The following is a 23,005-nucleotide window of genomic DNA, read 5'->3' as shown; positions in this document are numbered from 1 at the left end:
CAACTTCTGAGATGTCTGTAGGACAAATTCCAGCTTTTGAAAAGCATAGCACAGCTAACAGTTCTGTAGAGTGTCTACAAACTCCTCTTTCTGGTTTATTTGGATGTGAATTTTCTGTTTGCTTGTTTTGTTTGTTAGTTGATTACATTCTGTTGCCTGTGACATTAAAGCAAAATCTACATATGTAGATTTGGTAGTGTTAGAGGTTTACCACATGCTAGTTTAATCTGATGATTCACTTCTGAGAACATAAAAACAGAAGTGAACTTTGCTTTCAGATGAATTATTTAAATTTCTTCCGCTCTTCAAAAACAGAATCAGTTTCACTTATGAAATCAACATGGATGTTTATGTTTCTTACAAAAAAACTTTTATTCTTCTAGTTTTGAACCTGATTTAGCGTGAAAAATACTAAGCTGAAACTACTATTTTTGTTAACCACGTTTATGTTAATGGCACTTAAGCAATCCAACCAGGATCAAAGCTCCATAGGAGGAGGAACTGTGCAGATGCATAGCAGTAGACATATCCTGCCCTAAAGAAAAAGCAAAAATAAATAACGTAATGAAATGGAACACAAAGTAATTGGTAAAGTTATAAGAAGCATCATAGGGGGAAAAAAAAAATAGATGGACAAAGAATAAAAAAGAGGTTTGAGACAAAAATAAAAATGTTCTTACTGTCAGATTTCAGAAGTTGTACAAGGAAAAGGAGTAAAAAATTAAATTTATACAACGAGGATGTCCAGAAAATCTAAGAAGTTAATCTTGATTTTACATTGAACAAAAATAGAGTTAATAAAAATCCTTAGGTCTCACAAATACGTATGTTATGATCATAAATGCACCATTAAGAGTCTTTCAACATCTTCTTAAGCAATTTATTCATTTTATCATTAGAGGGTAACAATGTGGAGCAAAAAAGTTTTGCAGTCCTCTGTGATAGAACAAGTGGCAGCAAACCTTTGAGGAGAAAGAGTAAGATGGATGGCCTTAAACAGTTTTTGCTTTTATTAATGGAGCCTGATTTGTTTTCACAGAAATGAGGCAAATAATAAACATACACAAAAAGGAGAGTAGGAGATAGAAGGACAACAAGAAAAAAAAAATGGAGTGTCAAATTTTCTCCCAAATGGACTTGCAAGAGTTGACAGTGACTTACTAGAGCATTAATTTCTTCTTTACAGCTTTATTCAGGTCTAAGACAGAAAAAAAGAACATACACACGAGTCTTCCAATCCATATTTTCTATGTTATTTAAAGTAATAAGGTTATGTATGGTATTTTATGTTGGTTTCATTTACATTTACAGGTACTAAAATCTAACAAGTTTCTCAAAACCTGTAACAGAAAAATGCTGAGAAGAATCAAATTTATTGCTCTCTCTCTTCACATACATTGGGCTTATGATCCTCCCACTTCAGTGGCTGCTCTTCCATGTATTACTGAGTGCAATCATGTACAAATATAAGATAAACATTTTCTTTAAAGTATTTATAGTATGTTGCGCTCAAATAAATATTTGAGAAAAATAAAGAAATAACCTGACAGCTATTAATCAGAGTTTTATTGCCTTTAATATACGATCCATCCTGATATAGCAATTATTGTTGTTTTAGTAAATGCATTACCTCACTTTTACAGGTTTATTTTCAGCCAGTATATATATCCTTTTGCTCAACACAACAGAGAACTTTCCAATAGCCAAAAAACATTCTGCCTTTAAATTAAATTAATCTTCTTGGAAATATTACTCTTCCAACTCTCCTGTTCTGTATGTCAGCTACTGCTCAAAGCTGTCTACTGTTCCTCCTGTTAACCATACAGTTATTAAAACTTGGTATATGAATACCTTTTCATCATATTTATCCACAATAAATGAATGAGACTTCTCCCCATAGAATCTTTCTATGAAACTTTCCATCCCTCTGTCTTTCTGCTAAATCTCAAATAATCTGAACTGCAGTTCATTTAGATATTAGACCTCAGGTTCAGATAACATCCTTGAGGTAATAAAATGTTATTGTCTGACAGATCTAAAGTGATATTTTTCCTGTAGAAAATTCCATGGGGCACTTACACTGAAACTGAGAAGTGTTTTTCCTTCTCTTGCTGAGTGAGGGTTTAAATAGGAAATGCATATACACAGAGCAAAATTTGGAAGGTAACATTTCCCATCAGGTCTTTTCAGTATTACAGATACTACAATCAACGTACAATCAACGTAAGTGAAAGCAGATACCCGTGAGATGCTTGTCAGCATGATCAAGATGAGACATGAATGCTGTCTTCAAAGGGCAGCATGGTGACTTAGAATATTTTGAATATTAAAATATATTTTCTTCTTATAAAGTCAATTTTGTCTCTGTTTCTCCTTACGTATTTACTTTTGGCTAATGACTTAAAGCAATGAATGCAGCTACATGAATAGGTATTTAGATTTTTGAGTACCAGAGAACTTAGAAATAGACATGCTTGTATTCTGTTTTATGTGTTTTACTTGTAATCTGTTTTTGCTTCTCAGTACAATAGGCTCTCAAACCAGTCAGAGCAAGGAAAAGATTTTTAAGACTTGCATGTGCTGATTAAGGTGATTGAATTTTTTCTACTATTATTTTCCTTTTAGTTTAGCAATAAAGAAATACATTAAAAAAATGCAGTAGGGGAAAGATCTGCCCATGGATTTGTTGTATTTGTGCATATCTAAATAGCAGTACAGGCATCTTGTCATCCCTAGGACACCATGGAGTATTCATATAATATAAAGAGAGATGATGGGGATTTTCTAATAACTAAATTGGAAATCAGAAATGTTACTTTTTTTTTTTTTTTTTTTTTTTCCCAATTTACCAGTTTGCAAGCAATGCCTCCTTTTCCATAAAGACAGCTCTTCAAGAAAGCCCATTTCTAACACTCACAGACCTGTGCAGAACACCGTTTTTCATAGATGACAGACAGTAACTTTACAATAACATCAGCCATTTCTTTCAACACTGTCACAAATACCATTCAACAACAAATAGCATTCAACTAGGCCTCAACTTCCTAATTTCATTGAAGCCTGTATACCTTTCATTCAGTGTTAACATTACTTGAAACAAAGTGTTTGGACGTTACATTATATTATCCTCAGTTCATCGTGTTGTAGCAGATCTAATCTTTAATGAAAACGAGACATGTAGGAATCCTATTTGAACTTTTCTTTTATCTTCACTCTTATTTCAAAAAGAAAGTAGTTGATTAAACACACCTAGTGACAAACCAACATGTGATTATCATCTATAATAAATGATACTCCTGCTTGCTAGTATAATTGTATTTGCTTTTCTTGTTGCCTTTGCTTGCTTCATCCACACCAGTAGATGTGTTGAGAAAACTGACTGGGAGAAAAGAGGTCATTCCCTGGTCCTGGTTACAAAGACAGCACAGACACAGCCCATGGTGACTGAAAAACAAGGAATAAAGAGGTTCAAGACTGTACTGCAAAAGTGTATTGCAACTGCAGGTTGCTTAAAGAAGTAGAAGCAAAGGGAATGTCCACAGGTTTGAAAAAGTGGCCTGCAACTACACAGTATTCATTGTTTCAGAAAGGAGATTTAACGATGCAAAATCTTTGGCAAGAAAACAGTTGTTTTTAGGGATCAAATAGAGAGAGAAATAGTGCTGGGGACCTAGACTCCATTTAGGACATAATACTTGTCTTGTCTCTACACGTGAAAATATTTTAAATTACTAGCTGAGAGATCAGGGGTCCTGAACCATGGTATGTTCATTATTGTTGATTGCATGTACTGTGTCATATCACTTAAAAAATTAAAAACATTAATGGCACTGAAATTTCAAACTGGGTGCACGTACCACTGTGCATAACAACTGACAAGCTATTATCTACGTTGATTAAAACTCCTAGTGCTAGTGTTTTAGCTTCTCCAAAAGCAAGGAATAAACAATTTGACTGTAGGCTTTATCAGTATTTGTACTTGTAATAAAACCAGGAATATTCATAGAATCATAGAATCATAGAATTTGTTTTTGAGTTGGAAGGGACTCTTACAGACCATTGAGTCCAGTTCCCCAGTAATGAACAGGGACACCCACAGAGGTCAGAGACCTCAGAGGCCTGTCCAGCCTGACCATGAATATCTCCCCACTGCCATAATGTTGTCTTGCCCCAGACCTATACAAGACTACAAAGTGAGTCGCCAGCTCTGGATTCCTACTTAGGAGGGGTTTGCCATCAAGATAGACAGCAAGTCTCCATGTAACCCTCTCCTCTAGGCATCAGCCCTGGGAAACATGCTGCCAAATATTCTTCAGAAAAGCATCTCAGAGAGGTTTCTGTGAGCAGATGGGGGACATTTGATGAAGCAAACGGATGCTGGGTAAGCAGTAATTCTCACTCAACAACCAGCCTGGGGGCTCCGTTCTTTCTTCATTTCCATTCTTTCTGATGGAAATGTCCTTGAAACTTAATTGAGTTTGCATGGAATTTTACACCTTTTGGATTTCTAATCTTTCTCATCATTAATCCTTAAATATGTGTTCCACAATACCACTAACCAATTATAGAAAAATAATTTAAAATAATCATGTATCAAACTTTTTTAAAATTCTATTTGGAAGGTAGGAGACCTAATTACAGGCATGGGACTTTAATGTATGTGCTGAAAACCGAAACTCAATATCTACTTTTTCATTGCTCTTCAGCAACCTGAGCAAACAGATTACCTCCTGTGATAGGTTTCTGACAGTCCCTCTTAGTTTGACAGTTATTTTAGAGAGAGTCACTTTTGTATATAATGAAAGGAAAAGTTGCCAAGCATACTTACATAATTTATGTTTCTTAAAACTTAAAAGCTAGAGGAAAGACTCCATTTTTAGTCATGCCATTTTAAATTCAGAGTATTTGTACTGTCCGCCAGGTTTACATCAATGACACAGAATGGCATCTAGCCCAAGGGCTGAGTTACATTTCTTGCACAGGAAGGGCAGCTTTTATAATTGAGTGTATCAGTTACTGCTTTGAACTTTTGTTGTGTTACTACATTCATGTGAAAATATGATGTGCATTTTTGCATCTTCTATGTATGCCAAAAGAATTACAAGCAATTTCTGTCGAAGTGTTTCCTTGAAATTGCAACATAAAAAATATATAAATATTAAAAACAATAAAACAAAACAAGACATTTTCTCCCAGAAATACCAGGACTCTTAGAAATACCTCACGTTTCATCTCAAGAATACTGCTTTCCACTCCTCAAGATCACACTGACTCCCATCACAATGGCCTTTTCTCCCACATACACCAGCTTTCTCCCAAATACACGACATTTTCTCCCACCTACACCCGTTTTCTCCCAAAGATGGGACATATTCTCCCAGAAATGCCAGCTTATTCTTTAAAAAAACGGCCTTTTTTTCCCAAAATACCCGCTTTCTCACAAACGCCTGTCATTTTCCAACCAAGTCTGCTACTATCTCCCAGAAACAGCCGGTTTCCGAGAAATACCTGACGTTTGCTCTCCCAAATACTACTTGACACTCCTCCAGAGGACATTGTCTCCCCTATTTACCACGTTTTCTCCCCAAGAGACCACTTGGCACACCAAAAAGACCACCGTTGCTCTCCAGTACAAGATATTCTTTCCCACCGGTTCCCACTTTTCCCCCCCAGCTATGCCATTTCCTCCCAGAAATGCCACTTTTCCCTTGGAAATTTCACCTTCTCTTCCAAAAAGAGGAGATTTGCTCCCAGAAATACCCCTTCTCTTACAACTGCCACACGCTTTCTCCCCAAAAAGCCTCCATGACAATGCCAAATGGGACACTTGCAGCCAAGAAGAGGACACCTTCTCTCAGAAAGACCACTTTTCTCCCCAAGAGAGGAGATTTTCTCCCAATTGGATGACATTTGCTGTAAGGAAGACCTGTTTTCTTCCCTCAAGAGGACATCGTCTTTCCCACTGAGGACATTTTCTCCCAGAAGTGCCGCTACTCTTTGAAACACCTCCATTTCCTCCCAAATCTACTCCATGACACGCCTCAGGATGACACTTACTCCCCGATTTGGGGCATTTTCTCCCAGAAATACCACTTCTCTCCCAAAGGGATGGCCTTTTCCCTCTCTAGCATCTGTTTCCTCACCAATACCTGGCATTTTCTCCCAGAAACACCAGCTTTCTCACAGATACATCACCTTCTCCCCCACACATCAGATGTTCCCTCCCAGAAATATGGCATTTGATCACAGATATACTCTTTCCTGGGAATACCAGGTTTCATAAAAATACCTCATAATTTCTCCAGTTCGTTAGCAAGATGACACTTTCACTCTAAATAGGAGATTTTCTCTCAGAAATGCATGCTTCCCCCTCACAGAACGGCATCTTCTCCCCTCTTAAAAAAAGGACATTATCTCCCCGAAATACCACATTTCTCCAATCTAGTGACATTTTCTCTACGGAGAGTTTGCAGTTCCTGCCCGATAAATCGCTTTTCTCCCCGAATACCAGTTTCAGACTTCAACAGCGGTCTTGACTTTCTCTCTCGGATGCCGAGAAAGGGCGACTTCAGACGGTTGCTTTTCTCGGACTAGCGGCTTCTTCTGCGCACATCGCGAAGGAGCGGTTCTTTCTTCTCCTTGTGTCCATGCATTCTGCACTACGCTTCTCTCTCATTCTTATGCCTTTCCTTTTCTTCCTTGCGACATTTCGTTTTCGTGTGTTTATCCGATGCTACACTTCAGCATTCTGTGACGAACAGATTAGAAGGGAAAAGCCCCTCTAATAAGGCAGCTAGAAGTTCCAGGAGGGAAACACGTTGTGCTTTCGGAGAGGACGTTACAGAAAGCGGAGAGCTGTGGATTCTTTCCTGCGGTGAAAAAAACCCCTGTTTTCAGGCAATGCAATATGCTGAATTCGCACGTTCTCGGCATCACAGTTCCGTTATTTCGCTCACGCACGTCTAAGGCGGCACTCGCGGTGAACCGCTTCGGAGAGTTTGCAGTTGCTGGCCGAGAAATCACGGTTCTCCCCGAATGCCGCTTTCTGCCTTCAGCAGCGGTCTCGTCTCTCTCGCATGCCGAGAAAGAGCGACTTCAGCCGGATGCTTTTCTCGGACGAGCGGCTTCTTCTGCGCACATCGCAAAGGAGCGGTTCTGTCTTCTCCTTGTGTCCATGCATTCTGCACTACGCTTCTCTCTCATTCTTATGCCTTTCCTTTTCTTCCTTGCGGCATTTCGTTTTTCTCTGTTTTTCCGATGCTACACTTCAGCATTCTGTGACGAACAGATTAGAAGGGAAAAGCCCCTCTAATAAGGCAGCTAGAAGTTCCAGGAGAGAAACATTTTGTGCTTTCGGAGAGGACGTTACAGAAAGCGGAGAGCTGTGGATTCTTTCCTGCGGTGAAAAAAACCCCTTTTTTCAGGCAATGCAATATGCTGAATTCGCACGTTCTCGGCATCACAGTTCCGTTATTTCGCTCACGCACGTCTAAAGCGGCACTCGCGGTGAACCGCTTCGGAGAGTTTGCAGTTGCTGGCCGAGAAATCACGGTTCTCCCCGAATGCCGCTTTCTGCCTTCAGCAGCGGTCTCGTCTCTCTCGCATGCCGAGAAAGAGCGACTTCAGCCGGTTGCTTTTCTCGGACGAGCGGCTTCTTCTGCGCACATCGCAAAGGAGCGGTTCTGTCTTCTCCTTGTGTCCATGCATTCTGCACAACGCTTCTCTCTCATTCTTATGCCTCTCCTTTTCTTCCTAGCGACATTTGGTTTTTCTGTGTTTATCCGATGCTACACTTCAGCATTCTGTGACGATCAGAGTAGAAGGGAAAAGCCCCTCTGACAAGACAGCTAGAAGTTCCAGGAGAGACACACGTTGTGCTTTCAGAGAGGACGTTACAGAAAGTCGAGAGCTGTGGATTCTTTCCTGCGGAGAAAATAACCCCTGTTTTCAGGCAATGCAGTATTCTGAATTCGCACGTTGTCGGCATCGCAATTTCGCTAATTCGCTCTCGTGAGTGGACAGCGCCACTCTCTGTTAAGCGCTACGGAGAGTTTGCAGTTGCTGGCCGTGAAATCGCTGTACTCCCCGAATTCCGCTTTCTGCCTTCAACAGCGGTCTCGTCTCTCTCGCATGCCGAGAAAGAGCGACTTCAGCCGGATGCTTTTCTCGGACGAGCGGCTTCTTCTGCGCACATCGCAAAGGAGCGGTTCTGTCTTCTCCTTGTGTCCATGCATTCTGCACTACGCTTCTCTCTCATTCTTATGCCTTTCCTTTTCTTCCTTGCGGCATTTCGTTTTTCTCTGTTTTTCCGATGCTACACTTCAGCATTCTGTGACGAACAGATTAGAAGGGAAAAGCCCCTCTAATAAGGCAGCTAGAAGTTCCAGGAGAGAAACATTTTGTGCTTTCGGAGAGGACGTTACAGAAAGCGGAGAGCTGTGGATTCTTTCCTGCGGTGAAAAAAACCCCTGTTTTCAGGCAATGCAGTATGCTGAATTCGCACGTTCTCGGCATCACAGTTCCGTTATTTCGCTCACGCACGTCTAAGGCGGCACTCGCGGTGAACCGCTTCGGAGAGTTATATCGCTCACTCACGTCTAAAGTGGAAATTAGCGAAATTGTGAGGCCGAGAACGTGCGAATTCTGCATACTGCTTGGCCTGAAAACAGGGGGTTTTTCTCCGGAGGAAAGAATCCACATCATACATGCTGTATTTTCCGGAGGAAATGGGAAATATTCAGCAGTGGCATTGCATTCAACATTTGGCATTGTCATGGAGGCTTTTTGGGGAGAAAGCGTGTGGCAGTTGTAAGAGAAGGGGTATTTCTGGGAGCAAATCTCCTCTTTTTGGAAGAGAAGGTGAAATTTCCAAGGGAAAAGTGGCATTTCTGGGAGGAAATGGCATAGCTGGGGGGGAAAAGTGGGAACCGGTGGGAAAGAATATCTTGTACTGGAGAGCAACGGTGGTCTTTTTGGTGTGCCAAGCGGTCTCTAGTTGGGAGAAAGCTGGTGTATGTGGGAGAAAAGGCCATTGTGATGGGAGTCAGTGTGATCTTGAGGAGTGGAAAGCAGTATTCTTGAGATGAAACGTGAGGTATTTCTAAGAGTCCTGGTATTTCTGGGAGAAAATGTCTTGTTTTGTTTTATTGTTTTTAATATTTATATATTTTTTATGTTGCAATTTCAAGGAAACACTTCGACAGAAATTGCTTGTAATTCTTTTGGCATACATAGAAGTTGCAAAAATGCACATCATATTTTCACATGAATGTAGTAACACAACAAAAGTTCAAAGCAGTAACTGATACACTCAATTATAAAAGCTGCCCTTCCTGTGCAAGAAATGTAACTCAGCCCTTGGGCTAGATGCCATTCTGTGTCATTGATGTAAACCTGGCGGACAGTACAAATACTCTGAATTTAAAATGGCATGACTAAAAATGGAGTCTTTCCTCTAGCTTTTAAGTTTTAAGAAACATAAATTATGTAGGTATGCTTGGCAACTTTTCCTTTCATTATATACAAAAGTGACTCTCTCTAAAATAACTGTCAAACTAAGAGGGACTGTCAGAAACCTATCACAGGAGGTAATCTGTTTGCTCAGGTTGCTGAAGAGCAATGAAAAAGTAGATATTGAGTTTCAGTTTTCAGCACATACATTAAAGTCCCATGCCTGTAATTAGGTCTCCTACCTTCCAAATAGAATTTTAAAAAAGTTTGATACATGATTATTTTAAATTATTTTTCTATAATTGGTTAGTGGTATTGTGGAACACATATTTAAGGATTAATGATGAGAAAGATTAGAAATCCAAAAGGTGTAAAATTCCATGCAAACTCAATTAAGTTTCAAGGACATTTCCATCAGAAAGAATGGAAATGAAGAAAGAACGGAGCCCCCAGGCTGGTTGTTGAGTGAGAATTACTGCTTACCCAGCATCCGTTTGCTTCATCAAATGTCCCCCATCTGCTCACAGAAACCTCTCTGAGATGCTTTTCTGAAGAATATTTGGCAGCATGTTTCCCAGGGCTGATGCCTAGAGGAGAGGGTTACATGGAGACTTGCTGTCTATCTTGATGGCAAACCCCTCCTAAGTAGGAATCCAGAGCTGGTGACTCACTTTGTAGTCTTGTATAGGTCTGGGGCAAGACAACATTATGGCAGTGGGGAGATATTCATGGTCAGGCTGGACAGGCCTCTGAGGTCTCTGACCTCTGTGGGTGTCCCTGTTCATTACTGGGGAACTGGACTCAATGGTCTGTAAGAGTCCCTTCCAACTCAAAAACAAATTCTATGATTCTATGATTCTATGAATATTCCTGGTTTTATTACAAGTACAAATACTGATAAAGCCTACAGTCAAATTGTTTATTCCTTGCTTTTGGAGAAGCTAAAACACTAGCACTAGGAGTTTTAATCAACGTAGATAATAGCTTGTCAGTTGTTATGCACAGTGGTACGTGCACCCAGTTTGAAATTTCAGTGCCATTAATGTTTTTAATTTTTTAAGTGATATGACACAGTACATGCAATCAACAATAATGAACATACCATGGTTCAGGACCCCTGATCTCTCAGCTAGTAATTTAAAATATTTTCACGTGTAGAGACAAGACAAGTATTATGTCCTAAATGGAGTCTAGGTCCCCAGCACTATTTCTCTCTCTATTTGATCCCTAAAAACAACTGTTTTCTTGCCAAAGATTTTGCATCGTTAAATCTCCTTTCTGAAACAATGAATATTGTGTAGTTGCAGGCCACTTTTTCAAACCTGTGGACATTCCCTTTGCTTCTACTTCTTTAAGCAACCTGCAGTTGCAATACACTTTTGCAGTACAGTCTTGAACCTCTTTATTCCTTGTTTTTCAGTCACCATGGGCTGTGTCTGTGCTGTCTTTGTAACCAGGACCAGGGAATGACCTCTTTTCTCCCAGTCAGTTTTCTCAACACATCTACTGGTGTGGATGAAGCAAGCAAAGGCAACAAGAAAAGCAAATACAATTATACTAGCAAGCAGGAGTATCATTTATTATAGATGATAATCACATGTTGGTTTGTCACTAGGTGTGTTTAATCAACTACTTTCTTTTTGAAATAAGAGTGAAGATAAAAGAAAAGTTCAAATAGGATTCCTACATGTCTCGTTTTCATTAAAGATTAGATCTGCTACAACACGATGAACTGAGGATAATATAATGTAACGTCCAAACACTTTGTTTCAAGTAATGTTAACACTGAATGAAAGGTATACAGGCTTCAATGAAATTAGGAAGTTGAGGCCTAGTTGAATGCTATTTGTTGTTGAATGGTATTTGTGACAGTGTTGAAAGAAATGGCTGATGTTATTGTAAAGTTACTGTCTGTCATCTATGAAAAACGGTGTTCTGCACAGGTCTGTGAGTGTTAGAAATGGGCTTTCTTGAAGAGCTGTCTTTATGGAAAAGGAGGCATTGCTTGCAAACTGGTAAATTGGGAAAAAAAAAAAAAAAAAAAAAAAGTAACATTTCTGATTTCCAATTTAGTTATTAGAAAATCCCCATCATCTCTCTTTATATTATATGAATACTCCATGGTGTCCTAGGGATGACAAGATGCCTGTACTGCTATTTAGATATGCACAAATACAACAAATCCATGGGCAGATCTTTCCCCTACTGCATTTTTTTAATGTATTTCTTTATTGCTAAACTAAAAGGAAAATAATAGTAGAAAAAATTCAATCACCTTAATCAGCACATGCAAGTCTTAAAAATCTTTTCCTTGCTCTGACTGGTTTGAGAGCCTATTGTACTGAGAAGCAAAAACAGATTACAAGTAAAACACATAAAACAGAATACAAGCATGTCTATTTCTAAGTTCTCTGGTACTCAAAAATCTAAATACCTATTCATGTAGCTGCATTCATTGCTTTAAGTCATTAGCCAAAAGTAAATACGTAAGGAGAAACAGAGACAAAATTGACTTTATAAGAAGAAAATATATTTTAATATTCAAAATATTCTAAGTCACCATGCTGCCCTTTGAAGACAGCATTCATGTCTCATCTTGATCATGCTGACAAGCATCTCACGGGTATCTGCTTTCACTTACGTTGATTGTACGTTGATTGTAGTATCTGTAATACTGAAAAGACCTGATGGGAAATGTTACCTTCCAAATTTTGCTCTGTGTATATGCATTTCCTATTTAAACCCTCACTCAGCAAGAGAAGGAAAAACACTTCTCAGTTTCAGTGTAAGTGCCCCATGGAATTTTCTACAGGAAAAATATCACTTTAGATCTGTCAGACAATAACATTTTATTACCTCAAGGATGTTATCTGAACCTGAGGTCTAATATCTAAATGAACTGCAGTTCAGATTATTTGAGATTTAGCAGAAAGACAGAGGGATGGAAAGTTTCATAGAAAGATTCTATGGGGAGAAGTCTCATTCATTTATTGTGGATAAATATGATGAAAAGGTATTCATATACCAAGTTTTAATAACTGTATGGTTAACAGGAGGAACAGTAGACAGCTTTGAGCAGTAGCTGACATACAGAACAGGAGAGTTGGAAGAGTAATATTTCCAAGAAGATTAATTTAATTTAAAGGCAGAATGTTTTTTGGCTATTGGAAAGTTCTCTGTTGTGTTGAGCAAAAGGATATATATACTGGCTGAAAATAAACCTGTAAAAGTGAGGTAATGCATTTACTAAAACAACAATAATTGCTATATCAGGATGGATCGTATATTAAAGGCAATAAAACTCTGATTAATAGCTGTCAGGTTATTTCTTTATTTTTCTCAAATATTTATTTGAGCGCAACATACTATAAATACTTTAAAGAAAATGTTTATCTTATATTTGTACATGATTGCACTCAGTAATACATGGAAGAGCAGCCACTGAAGTGGGAGGATCATAAGCCCAATGTATGTGAAGAGAGAGAGCAATAAATTTGATTCTTCTCAGCATTTTTCTGTTACAGGTTTTGAGAAACTTGTTAGATTTTAGTACCTGTAAATGTAAATGAAACCAACATAAAATACCATACATAACCTTATTACTTTAAATAACATAGAAAATATGGATTGGAAGACTCGTGTGTATGTTCTTTTTTTCTGTCTTAGACCTGAATAAAGCTGTAAAGAAGAAATTAATGCTCTAGTAAGTCACTGTCAACTCTTGCAAGTCCATTTGGGAGAAAATTTGACACTCCATTTTTTTTTTCTTGTTGTCCTTCTATCTCCTACTCTCCTTTTTGTGTATGTTTATTATTTGCCTCATTTCTGTGAAAACAAATCAGGCTCCATTAATAAAAGCAAAAACTGTTTAAGGCCATCCATCTTACTCTTTCTCCTCAAAGGTTTGCTGCCACTTGTTCTATCACAGAGGACTGCAAAACTTTTTTGCTCCACATTGTTACCCTCTAATGATAAAATGAATAAATTGCTTAAGAAGATGTTGAAAGACTCTTAATGGTGCATTTATGATCATAACATACGTATTTGTGAGACCTAAGGATTTTTATTAACTCTATTTTTGTTCAATGTAAAATCAAGATTAACTTCTTAGATTTTCTGGACATCCTCGTTGTATAAATTTAATTTTTTACTCCTTTTCCTTGTACAACTTCTGAAATCTGACAGTAAGAACATTTTTATTTTTGTCTCAAACCTCTTTTTTATTCTTTGTCCATCTATTTTTTTTTTCCCCCTATGATGCTTCTTATAACTTTACCAATTACTTTGTGTTCCATTTCATTACGTTATTTATTTTTGCTTTTTCTTTAGGGCAGGATATGTCTACTGCTATGCATCTGCACAGTTCCTCCTCCTATGGAGCTTTGATCCTGGTTGGATTGCTTAAGTGCCATTAACATAAACGTGGTTAACAAAAATAGTAGTTTCAGCTTAGTATTTTTCACGCTAAATCAGGTTCAAAACTAGAAGAATAAAAGTTTTTTTGTAAGAAACATAAACATCCATGTTGATTTCATAAGTGAAACTGATTCTGTTTTTGAAGAGCGGAAGAAATTTAAATAATTCATCTGAAAGCAAAGTTCACTTCTGTTTTTATGTTCTCAGAAGTGAATCATCAGATTAAACTAGCATGTGGTAAACCTCTAACACTACCAAATCTACATATGTAGATTTTGCTTTAATGTCACAGGCAACAGAATGTAATCAACTAACAAACAAAACAAGCAAACAGAAAATTCACATCCAAATAAACCAGAAAGAGGAGTTTGTAGACACTCTACAGAACTGTTAGCTGTGCTATGCTTTTCAAAAGCTGGAATTTGTCCTACAGACATCTCAGAAGTTGCACATCTGTCCAAGAAGAATCATTGCACTTTATTTCTACTGTACATGTTTATCTTATATCTTATTCTTCATTACTGTTATGTACTATGCAAAATACGTAAAGAAAAAAGCAGTAATCAAACTATACATACTGTGAGCAGGGCTTTGTGAAGGCTGCAGTACTGTACAGAAGAAAGCCTTGAACAGATCTATCTCAAATTCAGGGTAATAATACATTTATTTCCTACCCACATTGCTCATGTAATCCACCAACTATTTTAGGAACGCCTAGATTCTTAAAAACACAGAAATTAAAGTGATTTCCTGATCAACCCTTACAGAAAGACACAAGTTTAAACATGAAAGCAACTATGAATGCTTTGGAGAGAAAAAAATAGAATGTAATGTTAATAATCCCTGTAATGTTAATAAGCTAAATAACAGTTTCAAAGTTTAGTATCTTGATGCTTTACGGAGCTCCCATAAAATGGCTCTGAGCCTTCCCTTTCTAATGATTTTGCACACCCACGCAACTTGCTCTGTGGGGATGGAAGATAACAGGATTTAGATCCTTGACACACTGCGATTGATTTAACAATAAATATTGTCTATCCTAGTTTTGGGTTACTATAAGATGAAAGCAAAAATGTATATACTGATCTACTGGTTTTCTTTTAAAAAACATTCATCTGATGCTGAAGGCTAATTCTGTAAAGCTGAAACTTAAATCCCAGCAGAAACAGGTTCCCAGATATTAAAAACAAACAAACAAACAAACAAAAAATCATAAAAGTATGTATAATGAAATCTTTAGGCATGTGACAAACTTTGTTTTATATATTATATGATTTCAGAACATCTGTCACACACACTCACAAACTTTCCTTAGAAGGAGAAGCAGAAGTTTAGATGATGATAAAGTTATGTTCTTACCACATTAGAAGGTTCCAATTTCTTCCTTCTAGCAAGGTCAGTGATATTATTGCCATTGTAGTTGATGCTCTCCATACAGCCTTTGAAATTTTTTCTGCTGTTAGAACTTGGCTTCCCAGAAAAAGGCATGCCTCCAAAGGTTATCTTTGAATGTATCAGAAAATGAAAGACAGTTACTGGAGGACAAGGGCTTAGAATTTTTGCTTACTAGAAAAAGAAAGTATCAAACAAGTACTGGAAAAGTAGGAAAAAGTCTATGATGAAGTCATGACTGCAAATATTTTTGGTGGTGAATTGTATCTGTTATTAGGTTTTCCCAAATAGAGAGAAAATATGTATCACAGTTACATATAGACTGTAACGAAGAGAAGGTCTCTAAAAGGAATGCAGTTTTAAATGCTTGGCAGAGCAAAATGTCAGTCTTGTTAAGAAACAAGAATTTGTTGGCCAAAGAATGTGCTGTCTGTCTGATCTTGGAGAAGAAAAGTCTGCCTTTCTTTACAAACCTGAATGCAGAAAGTTTGAGAAGTAAAGGTGCCCAGTAAAACCTATTTCAATATGTAGACTGAAACAAACATTAAAATAAAAAAAAAAATCTACTAAATCAAAAGGGAAGAAGGAAAGTGTTGCTTTATGTAGAACATCCATCAGTTTGGTAGAGTGTCAGAAGTGAGAAGTGGTTGGTGGCAAGTCAGGAAAATAATTCTTCTCTATTCTGATGCTAAAACTAACTAAAAATTGATGATAGGAAAAGAGAAGCAACTGGCACCTATAGAGAGCTTCCCTGTTATAATATTAGCCTAGAACATGGCTTTGAGAGCACAGGGTTGTCAGCAAAAATGAGCCTGAGGGCAGGAGGGAAAACGTGAAAGAGCAAAAATGTTACAGCATTTACAAAAATACATTGTTGGGGAAAAATAATTCCCTCCTCCCCCTTCACTCCCCTTCCATATTATAGTATGTATATAGTTATCTTAATCAAAAAAGTAACCAAGGAACAAAGGCTATAAAATACAGGTGTTGTGCTGTTTCCTGTTCAATCATCCCTTCCCTAGGGAACAATCTAAATACTAAATACTATTACTAAAATTCTGAAAAATGAAAGTAGTATTTCTGACCCTTATTACTACTTGGGAGAAAAAGGAGATATCATATGAAGGACTTGGAATGGGAAACTCGAAGTTACTGTAGACAAATTGTTGGATAGCAAAAAATACAGTGAGTTGTGGCCAGTTTACCAGGCAAAACGTTACATTTTGTACTCTTATGTACTCATATGTACTCATATGTACTCTTTACATATTAAATTGCATGGACAAGACAGTGTTATACTTACTTTGCATGCCCAGAATGGGAAAAAGCAGATTTCAATTCAAAACTTAAATATCAATAATAAATGGAGACAATTGTGAATTAATTTCTTTTTTATTTAGTTTAAAAACAAAAACAACAGCACAAAAATGTTTCTAAAAATCTGTTTTTACTCATGACTGGAAAATCCAAATGTGATTTCCATGCATCTCGTGGGCCTGAGATAAAGACAATTTAAAAGGAAAGAAAGAAAAAAAAAAGGGGGGGGGGAATGCTATGATGGTAATGTTTAATATTCGTGTGGGGGGTGAAAGGTGTACTTGAGTTGCCTAAGCACAAGCTTCTACTGCTATTGGTGATACCTGGGGTAGTGTGCCTTAGTAACCTCTGCTTTCTGCTTGAGGAGGTATGCATCTCTATAAATTCTCTGCCATTTCTGCCAACACCATGGGAGTGCTGCAGATATCTAGGGGTTCTTAAATGTTGTTGTTAGGGGAACACGGTAATTTCTGGAGCTAATGGTAGCTCAGGGATCTCCAGCTCTGCTGACTGTAATAGTAGCTTGAACACCTAACTCATGTGCAGATATCTGAATTTAGATGTATTAATCTGAAACCAAGTTCCACCTGAAGAGTTTCGGTCGAAGAAACCTGCTTGACAAGTCCAGGTTTAAAGTGGGGCTTTTTTTGAGAGGTCAACACATACGAGGAGGAGCTGAGGTTGGCTCAGCGCAGAGCAGAGGAGCTGAGGGGAGGCCTGATGGCGGCTGCAGCTCCTCACAGGGAGCGGAGGGGCAGCGCTGAGCTCTGCTCTCTGTGACAGCGACAGGGCCCGAGGGAACGGCATGGAGCTGTGTCAGGGGAGGGCAGCTGGGGCTCAGGGAAAGGGGCTGCACCACAGGGCGGTGGGCATGGAACGGGATGCACAGGGCTGTGGGCACGGCCCAAGTGCTGGAGTTCAGAACTCTCAGACGTTGGGTTTGATTTTGGGTGGTGCTGAGTGGAGCCAGGGGTTGGACTCCATGATCCTTGTGGGTCCCTTCCGACTTGGGTTATTTTATGATTGATTTTTTTCTTTTTTTTTTTTCTTACACGATAGGAAAAAAGCACCTGTCTGTTGATAAGAATAGTCACAACAAGGTCTAGCCAAAAACAAATTGTCAAAGTGCCAGATTAGAGGAAAAAACAAAAGGAAGTGCTAAAGGTTTCTGGCAGAAGGAAATAGATTGTATCAGCTGCAAAAGTTGAGATTTCTGAGTTGAAGTCTGAATTGTGCTTTCTGAAGTTTAGTAAATCATGCTGTTTTGATGCTCAGATTTGAAATTAAAAAATGGAAGAGTCAGATAAGACTGTAATATATTGATGCATGTTTAAAACACAGAAGTACTTCCCATAAGCTTTACTTGTCTTGGTTTACCAGGTACCCAGGGAAGGAGTGTTACGTTATTAATACAAACAGTTCAGAAAATGGTTTAGCTACGTGCATCTTGCTAGTCTCTGCATTTATGGCAGCAGCAGTCTCATAAAAGAGGACCATCAGTATCATGAAGCACAATTTGTCTTTCTGTTTTTTCTACTTCGTTGTCACTTGTATTTCAAGCATCAAAATTAAGCTATAAAAAGTGATTAAGCATACTGGTAGCTGTCCAATGCGCTATTATACCATTTATTAAATAGCTTTATTTTTATTTCCCAATTTTTAGGTTTAAATGAAAATAAGGAAAATAAATGAAATAGAATTGGAAGAAGATTGTGATTTGAAACTGGAAGGAGTAGTGATTTTTCAGTATCAGAAAATATGGCTACTTCATTATTTCTTAATTCTATTTTATATCTGTGGTTGAAATTAAACAATGGTGTCAAATTGTAAAATGATAGGGATTAATGTTACTGTAGTAGTACAACAGGATGAAATGAAGCCCAGATTATTTAAAACAAAGACAGTTGCAGTAATGCTGGTTTTCCATGAGAAGCCAAAATAATAGCGGTATTTAAAATATTTAAAAGCTGTTCTGTCTTTTACATCCATTTCATTACATTCTTGTATAATTTTTTATGGGGGGTGGGGGAGGAATCTTGCCTGGAGAAGCCTTACCAAAAACTGTATGGAAGAATGAAAGTTTCAATGCTAACCATTATCATCAGTCTAGTAGTCAGCAGAAAACACTTCCTTCACGTGTTATTTTCAAAGAAGCATTTTAGGGCTGTGGGACTCTTAACATTCTAACATGATAACCTTGGGTTAAAGAAACTGTTAATTCCCAACGTTTATGAAATCCCAGCATTCAGCAGAATGCGGGGAGAATTTGCACAGGGCTGGCATCAGTTGATAGAGCTCAACTCCCCAGGCTTCCTTCATTTGTGCCTGCATCTTTAGTCGGAATAGCTTCATGCACCTCTGCTGTGCCTGCAAGGCTGAGATTAGTTTTGACTTTTGTGGAAAGTAAAGGAGAAAAAGGCATAAATCAGAAGATTTCAACATTTTTAAAAATATAAAATGCAACCTAGTGCAAAATATAAAATCTGTCAGCATTCCTCAGAGGTATGAAGCAGGTCAAAGGGATCCACAATCCACAAGCCTATGGATTGTATATAAGCTGCTCATTCAGTTTACGTGTTTGTCTTTTTCTTGGATGAGAAATAGTTGCTGTTTATTATTTCCTTAAATGCAACACAAGCATTTACTCATAATATCCAATCTGAGAACACCGTTCTTGTAACTGCTTATGAAAATCATAGATACAGAAATCAAAAGAAACTGTTTCAATCTGCTTGCATTTAAGGAAATAGGAAGTCTCTTTCCACCCTTGCGCATATTTAAGACTGTTTTCTGACAAACTGCTAGCTAAAGGCTTCAGTCTTCCTTTTTGTGCTTACTCCCTCAATGGAATAGCTGAGCTTTTGTAACTGTCCCTACTTTGAAGTTTTCTAGTGGATCCAGGTTGGTTTAAGTATCCTCTATTCCTCACTTCTTTCTTTTCTACCATTTTCTTCAAAAAGGAGCATGTTAAGAACATAAATTTCTATTCTGTTAAGAGTCTTCTCCTGCAGTTAGCTGGTTAGTAAATAATACTTTGCTTTCAGAAGATAGGAAATGGATTTGTGGTCATTCTAGATGTTTCTTATCAGGTAAACTCTCATATGTATGTGTTGGAGAAATTCTAATCAGTTCTTCAGTAAAGGTATTATGAAAGCTCAGACAGACTGTTCTGTCATTATTTACCAAGAGATCTGTCTCTTCCTAAAAATAAACAAGACTTTTTGAATTAGGATGTAATTTCCTTTTAAACTGAAAAATTGGAGAAAGACATTTTCTCAAGGGGGAACTGCAGTGGTTGGAAAGAATCTCTGCAAGTCATTGAGTCTAACAAAGCTGGTTCCCTACAGTAAGTTACAGGAAAACGTCCAGATGAGTTTTGAATATCTCCAGAGGAGACTCCACCACCTCTCTGGGCAGTCTGTTCCTGGGCACTGTCACCCTCACAGTAAAGAAGTTCTTCCTTGTGTTCAAATGGAACGTCATTTATTCCAGTTTGTGTCCCCTGCTCCTTGTTCTGTCATTGGGCTCCACAGGCAAGAGCCTGGCCCCATCTGCTCGACTCCCACCCTTTTGGTATTTATAAGCATTGATAATATCCTCTCTCAGCCTCCTCTTCTTCAGGCTGAACAGCCCCAGGTCTCAGCCTTTCCTCATACAGGAGATGCTCCAGGCCCCTCATCATCTCTGTGGCCCTCCACTGGGCTCTCTCCAGAAGTTCTGTATTTCTTGAACTGAGGAGCCCAGAACTGGACACAGCACTCCAGATGTGGCCTCACCAAGGTAGAGAAGAGAGGGGAGATCACCTCACTCAACCTGCTGGCCACATTCTTTTTAATGCATCCCAGGATACCATTGGCCTTCTTGACCACAAGGCCACATTGCTGGTTTGTGGTCACCCTGCTGTCTACAGGGACACCCAGGCCTTTCTCTGCAGTGCTTCTTTCCAGCAAGTCAGACCCTAACCTGTACTGATACATGCAGTTACTCTTCCCCAGATGTAGGACTCTGCACTTGCCCTTGGTGAACCTCATAAGGTTTTTTCTCTCCCTTTCCACCCTGTCCAGGTCTTGTTGAATGGCAGAAAGATAAAAACTGATCAATGCTTCTTGAGGGAAATTCCCAATGTATTTTAGGTGTATACAAGATTATGTAATACTGTGTGAATGTTGTTATGACTGGGTGACAGTTCACCGATCAGTTCACAGATGTTTTTGCTTCTCAATTGTTTTTACAAAATGTAAATAGTATTCATGAGAAGAGAATGTGATTGACTTCACTTCTTCTAGCAAAATTTTGGCCTTGGAGCTTTGTATCTGTGCAGACTGGAACCATAAGTCAATCACAGAACTTGCCACATCACCATTTGCTTTGGTAAACCATCACTACCCCCTTATTCAATATTCTCGAAGGTTCCCTTTTAAGTGAATTCAGATCTGGTCCAGTTGTGGAACTTGCAGCTTTCAGCGTAAGAATATTGTGAAAAGAAGAAGTATCACTAGTCTGTACAGGACTAACACATTTCATTTTACATATGACATTCTTAACAATAGGCTTTTATTATTCATTCTTTGTCATATATTAAAATAAAGGATGTTTTATTTTCTTTCATGTACCAAACCGTAATACCAAACAGTTCCATTTGTCTTAAATACTCTATACAACTGCAGATAATTACAGCAACATAAAAACCAGCATTATGACATACCTAGAGGGATTAGTTTGACTTGTGTTTGGTTCCCAGGTCCCAAGATGCCAGTATCTGGGAAAGTGGCAAATGGAAATTCAACTGTGCAGAGGAACAGGAAAAAACCCTATATCTGTATATCAGCAATACAGAAATAATTGATAAAATGCTCAGGAAACAAGCTGTGTTTAACCAGCACTGTCCAATCCAGCCTGTTGCAGGGTCCACGACAGCAGTGAGAGGAAAGAGCAGCAGACAAGACTCCTCTGGCTTGTACCATGGTATTAGTTCTAGCACGCTTAAGTTCTGCATTTGAAGTTACATTAGCAAGCCTGATGTGCTTGGCAACAGCACAACATCTCACTCCATATGTAACGTATTTTCTGTGGCAAAGCACTTCTTTGTTCATAACTCACGGACTTTGCATGTTCATAAAAGCTGTTACATACTTTGGAAAGTTCAGGCATATAGCATACCTTCAATCCTCCTCTGTATTCGATTCCTACCGACTTCATAGTAACTGCTGTTCCCAGCAGAGCTCAATGACAGCCGGCGCAGGATCGGGGCTGAATTTGAGGTAGCAGTCACTGGCTGAAAGGAATTCCTGTAATATGCTGCACTCCCCGAAGTACGATATTCAGTGGAATTTCGACGGGCTGGGCTTGACAGATTTACTGAATTAAGTGCAGAATCCATAGAGTCCTCAGAAAAGCGATGCTCTTTGGAAGTGCTGTTTTCTTCTATACGTAACGTTTCTGCTACAGAAAACAAAAGCATCAATCTGTTCAAAACGATGGGCTTTGTAGCTTTGTTATTTAATTCCTTGCTATGTTCTCTTGAAGATAATAACAAGCTCCAAGCCTGTTAACAAGTCTCCTGTGAGACAAGACTTACTGAAGAATAGTCATTCTCAAGTAATCACTGGTCCTTTACTACATTAAAAAATTTCCAGTAAAATGTCTAATAGACAAGTTTGAGACAGTCTTCCATAAATCATCTCAGCTGTATATGTTAAATATTATGAGCAGGATGTGGACATAAGGTTTGATTTTTTTTTCATTGTCTGATATTAGCATTAACACATATGCAATCTCAGTCAAGCATTTTCATTATCTTTCTTAATGGTTATCTTCTGAGAATTTGTTTAGGAGTGCATTATGTTTCTATTTTTTATAAATATAAAAAGAATTTTTTAACATAAAAAAACCTCTCATGTTAACTAGCAAATGTTTAATTTGTTCTACACAGTAGAGGGAGTCTCTAACTTCATATGCAAGAGGACAATTATCATCTGTAGATCTCCATATGTTCGGAGACAATAGCCATCATAAAAAACTGAAGAGACTACATGCAGAGCTGCAGAAGGCTGTAAATCCTAGACTCACATGCACACTAACACAATACAGTCTGATCACAATGCTGCAACTACGAGTCGTTAAACATCAGTGGGAACACCACTCCATTCTCTCATCATTGTATGTTCTCAGCTCCACTTGCACTAGGCCAACATCTAGCCTGAGGAAGAAGTTGGAAGCCTGATGCAAAAATCTGCATGAAACAAATGCTGCTTTGGCAAGAGTGTTAAGAGCTGGAAAATATAGCTAACAGGTTCACAGAAGTGTAAACTCCACATTACCATCTTGAAAATTACTCTGTGAAAGTTATAAAACATATGCTAGTGGAGCAGCATATTCTTGGGGGTAACTGGTACAATCTGTGAAACAAGTTCCTAGAATATGCTCTTTA

At 38.3% G+C, this 23,005-nt stretch overlaps 1 protein-coding gene across 1 annotated transcript in view; it reads right to left on the bottom strand.

Moving 5' to 3' along the window:
• The window catches only part of LOC149915016 (sex comb on midleg-like protein 2), a 130,259-nt gene that overhangs the window by 92,959 nt on the left and 14,295 nt on the right, over positions 1–23,005 (bottom strand). The gene's annotated exons all lie outside the window — the stretch shown is intronic.

The sequence above is a fragment of the Phasianus colchicus genome, chromosome 25 (assembly GCF_987193195.1).
Source record: "Phasianus colchicus chromosome 25, bPhaCol1.hap1.1, whole genome shotgun sequence".
Lineage (NCBI taxonomy): Eukaryota > Metazoa > Chordata > Aves > Galliformes > Phasianidae > Phasianus > Phasianus colchicus.
The sequence above is the reverse complement of the archived record's forward strand: the minus strand, read 5'-3'. Positions and strand labels throughout refer to the sequence as shown.